A 6,454-nucleotide genomic window follows, 5' to 3' on the forward strand; every position below is an offset into this window, starting at 1 on the left:
AAATAGCCTTACGGGTGAGATGTAGATTTCAAAGCACCAGAAGAAGGACACTGGTATTTGTTCACGTTCATAAAATTCAACGCAAAATTGAGCCCGAAGAGAAATGAGGAGACGGGACCCGGGACACGAGAGAACACAGGGCGCTTCGTCCTGTCTTTTTGCTGTCCTTCTTCCGTTTTGCGTTGGATATTATGAGTACGAACAGTATTATATCGATTCTTTTCTGTGCTAGACTATAAGCTGGACGGACAAAAGACACCCGGAATGTCAATGTGATCGCCATGTTGAACCCTCGTGGGTTGGATCCACGTTTCATTTTGAACTGCACTGTAAGAATAATTTCCGTAATTTTCTGCTGCACAAGTGACTGCTAACTCTGTTGCAGGCATACGTGGCCGTAACCCATATGCTGCACAAAATCCGTTCGGATCGCACACTGTGCAGCTCCCATAAGCGAAAAGGATGTCACTTGTATTAAAGGGATATTAAATTGCGAAAGCCCAGTCCGGAACTGTGCAGTGTGAATTTTTTGCAACAACTAGGTTACGGCACATATGCTGGCCACAGAGTCGGCACTCACTTGTGAGTAACATGACGGACTTTTTTTTTTACGGTGTGTCTCGCCCTTTCACGTTTTCTTCTTTTTTCTTTTTTTGTCTTAGTCTAACTCAGTGTTTCTCTACCAAGGTTCCCCGAACAGGATACCCTTCAGCACGCGCGATTGTAACTTGACTGCCCAGCAGCCCACGTGGAATTGGCATGTACGATCATCAGCGGTAAGCCGCAACACGTTATCTGGGGGAAGTATTGTGGAACACTTGAATGAATCCTGCGAACGTCAAGCGATATCTTGCGATGCAGCAATAAGTGATTAAATAAGTTATAATTAAACTTTTATGAAACCATTTAAACAGAATAATAATTTTGCTACCTGTACGGCGTCAAGTTCGCCTCACCCACTATTTCACCCCCACCTCACCCACCTCTATTCAACGTTGTCCCAGTGTAGTACGTTCATTGAGGTCATGCTGGCACGATCAGCGGTTCCCGCGAGTAATGTAAACGGAGACCCACTGGTCTAACCTCGTTATAACAAGGACATACATTTTCTAAAAACATGTTTTGTCATTTTCAGACGAATCTGATAGTTAATGCTGGTGCAGCTGCTCACAAGCAAATAACGGTTTGTCACGGTGCCGTATAAAGCTAGAGGCATCGGTGTGCGACGTTAAACAAATTCGTTTGAGATTGCAGCCTTAAGACCATGCATCATTCATCAGTAATCAGGTAATCGGTGTTAATAACAATTTGTCTAGCGTCAGTTGCGACGATTTTCTATAAATTTTGTTTACGTAGCGTTACGCTGCAACTGCCAACAAGGAGAGACGTATGTGCTCACAACAGAACCCACAATAACTATGGAAGGGTACACCATGATTATTTTTATCAAGTACAGTCTGATCACATGCTACATACCCCCCCCCCTCCCCTATGTAACTGGCAGCTGGAACATATACATGTAAAGAAAACGGAGCGTCGTCAAAAGAGAGAGCAGTGAAAAATTGTGCCACAGCTGCAGGAATTTCGCGACCAGATGTAACCCTTTTGCCGGCTCATATGTGGAAAAGTACTGCTATGCCAGTTTTACGTGCTGCTTGAATACAAGAGAAACAACGGTTAAGGGACCAGAACAACTTCGATACGTGTCCCCTAGCACAGGAGATATCCTTGAATAATAAGCGTGACATTTATGTTAATTCAATCGTCTTCATGTTAAAGCACATGAGCAGCACAGAACTATTTGCCGAGGCAAAAGGCAACCCCTTTGTTCGACCTTCACGTCACACGCAGAGAAATATCTTCAAAGTACTTTGGAAAGTATCCTGGAAAGTGGGTAAAGTTATTGAAAAAAAATATTTGCGTTAGGTTGCTTAACACTTACCTTGAATGTGCTTGCAATATGACAGCTACTCTACTCAAGTACTGTTCAAGTCTCGATCAGACTTTTACAGTACTTGAGGACAGTATTTTTACGGAGCTTAAATACTTTTGCGAGTAACTTGGTATCTTGCAAGTACTTTTAAAGGTCAGCATTAAGCAATCTGATTGAAATACGTTTTTCAATAACTTTACTCACTCTCCAAGTTGCTTTGAAGATACTACTCTGCGCGTGAAACAGAGGTCGAACAAAGAGTTACCTTTTGCCTCGGCAAATAGTCTTTTGCTGCACATATGCTTTGAAGGAGCATTAAAGTGGTATCTAATATGACCAAAAAATGCTGTCTTTTTGTAAAGCAGTACGTGAAAAGCACACCCGCAAAATAGTTCTGTCCAAAGTGGTTTCACCGCGGCGCAATTAATTTGCAAAATCGCAGCCGCGCTCGCAGGTCGGAGCGCTCCAAATGCAAACCACACCCACTCTACTGTGAGGTTTCTCCTAGAGAGCCCCCCCCCCCACCCCACCCAAATCGTTGGTAGGAAAAAACGTGTGCTACGAACATTGCGAGCTGTTTCTTGTTGACTTCTATTCTCTATAAGATTTATATCACGTTCTCTCAAAAAAAAAAAAAAGATTGCGATCACAAGAGTAATATACCCCTGACTTCTGTGCAATCAAAAAACTCACAGCAGCCGAAAGCAAGCAATGAAGGTGCTATAGACCGTATTAGACCTGCGTGCTGCCGCCATTTCTCCGCACGCTGACGCCGCCGCTGGCGCCACCCCGGCGCTCCGATAGCCCGCGCCCTTTCGTTCCGTGTTCCAATCGGTTCCGAGAGGGCCGTTACCCCTCCTCCCCCCGCTGGCCGGGTTGATTTTTGTGCATGACAACTATGCGCTTTGTAAAAATGCCCTCCGAGGGTACAACGCGTGTGCAACCATGTTACTGTGCACAGACTACGGGCTTTCACGGGTTGTACTAGTCAAAATGTGATCGAGTAGATCTATTGTTTGTGATAAATTTATTACGGTTAGACCTGTTTTTTTTTAAATAAAAAGTCGAACCTTTTTAGGATGTGTCTTCGACTGTAGTCTAGACAATATACACCTCGCAGGCCAAAAGCGCTTGCTTGCGCTGCGGACGGCTTACGGGTTTACGCCCTCTCGCCGCTGCCGCCGCCGCCGCCGGTTGCATAACCGGCTCTACGCCGCCGCCGGTCAAAGTGGCATCGGCGCACAGGTCTAGACCGTATGCAAGACCTAGCGCCATCTCGTAGCACTCTCGGTAACCTACCGGCATTCCGCCATGTCTGAGGCGTCCTCCCCGGCCCGAGAAATGCAAACGCCTGTCGTACAACATTTCTGTCGAGTGTCATGCTTCTCACATATGCTGGTTCACTATCTTATTTGTGTTATGAGACGCGGGTTTCAAAGGGGAATGTAAATCAGGTAAGAGAGCCTCACATGTCTGTGTTCCTTATTGCACTGAAAGCATTGAGCGCTGTGACTGAGGTTGGGCAAGAAAATTACGTTAACCTAGTGCAACGACGTTTTGTTGTCCCATACCAAGGGAAATTTATACAGTTAAATAGAGCTCATTTGAGAACTTCTTCGTGCACTTTAAACAGCAGAAACATATGGTACAAAATAAAAGCTTAGTACGATTGTAGTTGTTGCTATGAAACCCGCTGTGCCCGTTATGCTATGAAACTCGTTACGCACTGGTATAAAATGTGATCTTTCTCAGCTCGGTGAACCGATTCACCGAGCTGAGAAAGACCACATTTATACCAGTATCTAATTCCCAAGCAGCACAATGTACGAAAAGTCTAGTGCCATAGGGGTGGACTGTATGTGTCTTATCAGTGTTCTTTAGTTTCACGAGTCTGTTCAAGGCCTTCCACCTACCCGACCACCCCTATTGTACTTGACTTTCAGTACATTGTGCTGCTTGGGAGTTTTCGTTATTTGAGCATCTCCCATATGTCACGTTTGGTTGCAGTGTATTTCACCTTACTGTTTATCAGACAGATAGTCGTCCTTAGATGTTTACCAGACAGACAGTCGTACTGCAGTTGCGCTAGATGAACACTTCCAGCTAACTTTGATGCGTGGCCAGAGAGCCTGCTGTGCAGTCTCAGTTTCGTGCAATGTCCCCTTGTCAGTTACACCTTAGTATGAAGATTTTACATTAGTAACATGAAGCATTTCGCCTAGCAAAGTATAGATCTACTAGACCAACCTGTAGCGAGGCACTTGAGCGTGATGGCCGGCCTTTCTCTGGGTTCAACCATGAAACGGAAGAGCATGACCTGCTTCCACGGAATGAGGAAGCTCCGCACATGTTTGTGTCTCAATCCTGTTCCATCGCCAACGTTATCATCGCCTCCTCGAAGTAGGTTCTCATACCATCCCTGCACCACGGCATTTCAACCATGACCTGGCCCACCATGTTCGTTGTCGTCCCTCGTTTCTGATTTCTACAGGGCAAGTGCTGCCAAAATGTCACCATCGTCGTTGCCCATGGTATCATCAGCCAGAGCTTCGTACGGTGTGGACGCATTGCAATGTACGCGCAGAACATGACATGTTCTGCAGAGCAGTGTTCGCCAGCACTGTTGTTGCACTGTGTGTTTCGTTTCCCAGCGTGATAAGACCATGAACAAATGCAAAACATCTCCGAGCGCGTAATTTTCATCGCGTGTTCTGCTGTTGTTCGCTGACTGTGAGTAGGCTATTATCGAACGAAGTCTAATACAGGGTGTTTCACCTAAAGTGATAAAAAATTCTAACTGGCGACGTACTCACCTAAGAATTCTGGGACTTTCAGCAATTAACTTCTAGAAACTTTTGCCGCCATTTAAGAAGGCTTTGTCCATGTTTAATTGAGGGAAATTTCTTTTTTTTTCTATTGAACTTTGAAAATTGCCAAGCGAACCTCACTTTTATTTTTTACATAAATATGATGTCCTCCACAGATAACCACAGACTCAACGAAAACTATGCACAGAATCGCAACAGAAAAAGTCGAAACAATTTGTGAAAATCACGCTTTAGCCCCGCCTGCCTGATTTTCCCAAAGAAGCGCGCGCGACATGTGCGTCTAGAGGAAGAAGTGTCCCCGCCTCTTGTTTTGCTTTTCTTTCCCCCGCTTTCACCTTGATGCTGATGGCTAGGGTCTTATCACAAAGAAAACAAAATAACCGTCTTATCACAAGGAAGGAAAAACAAATGAAGGCGGGGACACTTCCCCCTCTAGACGCACATGTCACGCGCGCTTCTTTGCGAAAATGAAGCAAGTGGTGCTAAAGCGTAATTTTCACTATTTTTTTCGACTATTTCAGTTGCGATACTGTGCAGAATTTTGGTTGTGTCTGTGGTTATCAGTGGAGGACTCCATATTTCTGTTTAAAAAAAAATAGGTTCGCTTGGCAATTTTCAAAGTTCAATTGCAAAATAAATTTCCCGCGATTGAGAATTGTTCAAAACCGTCTTTAGTGGTAGTAAAAGTTTTCAGAAGGTAATTGTCGAAAGTCCCACAATCCTCCGGCGAGTACGTCGCTAGTCAGAATATTTTCTCCCGTTAGGTGAAACACTCCGTATATAGTCATAGCTCTCACTGACATTTTGGCTGGACATTGATTCTCAGCGCGTCTGCGGCAGGCCCACGTTCGTTCTTCGTAAACCCGAAAGTTAGCCTGTAGAGCCGGCCTAGTTCATCTCGGCATCCGTTCCCGCACCATGGACCATCTTTACAGACATCAAGGCGGCGCTAGAAGTGCTGTCATCATTCTCGATCCCCCTTGTTCAGGACATTGGCGCGCTCATCGTTCAGTGCCTCAGCCGTCTCGCCCGCGCGGGCCACAGCGTTTGGCTTCAGTGGGTCCCCGGTCACACAGACCTCCCCGGCAACACATCCGCCGACGCCGCTGCGAAGCAGGCCCACACCTCTGCACCATTGTTATCGGTCCCGCTATCACCCTCGTCATGTCGACTCCACATACGCCGCATGTGCGCCCAGCACACTCGCCTCTTCACTGAGAGCGCCGTCCCAGCCCGCACTTTCCTTCCTTCCATCGATCCCAAGATGGAGCTCACCATCCCACTGAGCCTCTCTCGAAGGGAGAGCTCACTCCTTCACCGCCTACGACTCAACGTCGCTAAGACCCCATCGCGCCAGTTCCTCATGGGCAACATAGGTTCCCCACTATGTACGAAATGTGGTGTGGTGGCGGACACTAACCACCTCCTCCTGCACTGCCGCCTTTACTCCTCAGCCAGAGCCGCACTTGAGCTACAGCTCACACACCTCGGCCTGCACCTCACGCTGCGGACCTTACTCGGCCCCGTGCAGCGCGCCCGACAGTGCGTAGTCACCAGACTGCTCCTCCGTTACCTCGCTGCAACCGACCTACTGGTCGCCCTGTGAACCGGACTGTGCCCGCCTGGGTACTCTCTCTCTGTGTTTTTTTTTTTTTTGGGGGGGGGGGGAATAGCAAGCCGACACCCTGTCTGG

This window comes from Ornithodoros turicata, chromosome 2 (assembly GCF_037126465.1).
Source record: "Ornithodoros turicata isolate Travis chromosome 2, ASM3712646v1, whole genome shotgun sequence".
NCBI lineage: Eukaryota > Metazoa > Arthropoda > Arachnida > Ixodida > Argasidae > Ornithodoros > Ornithodoros turicata.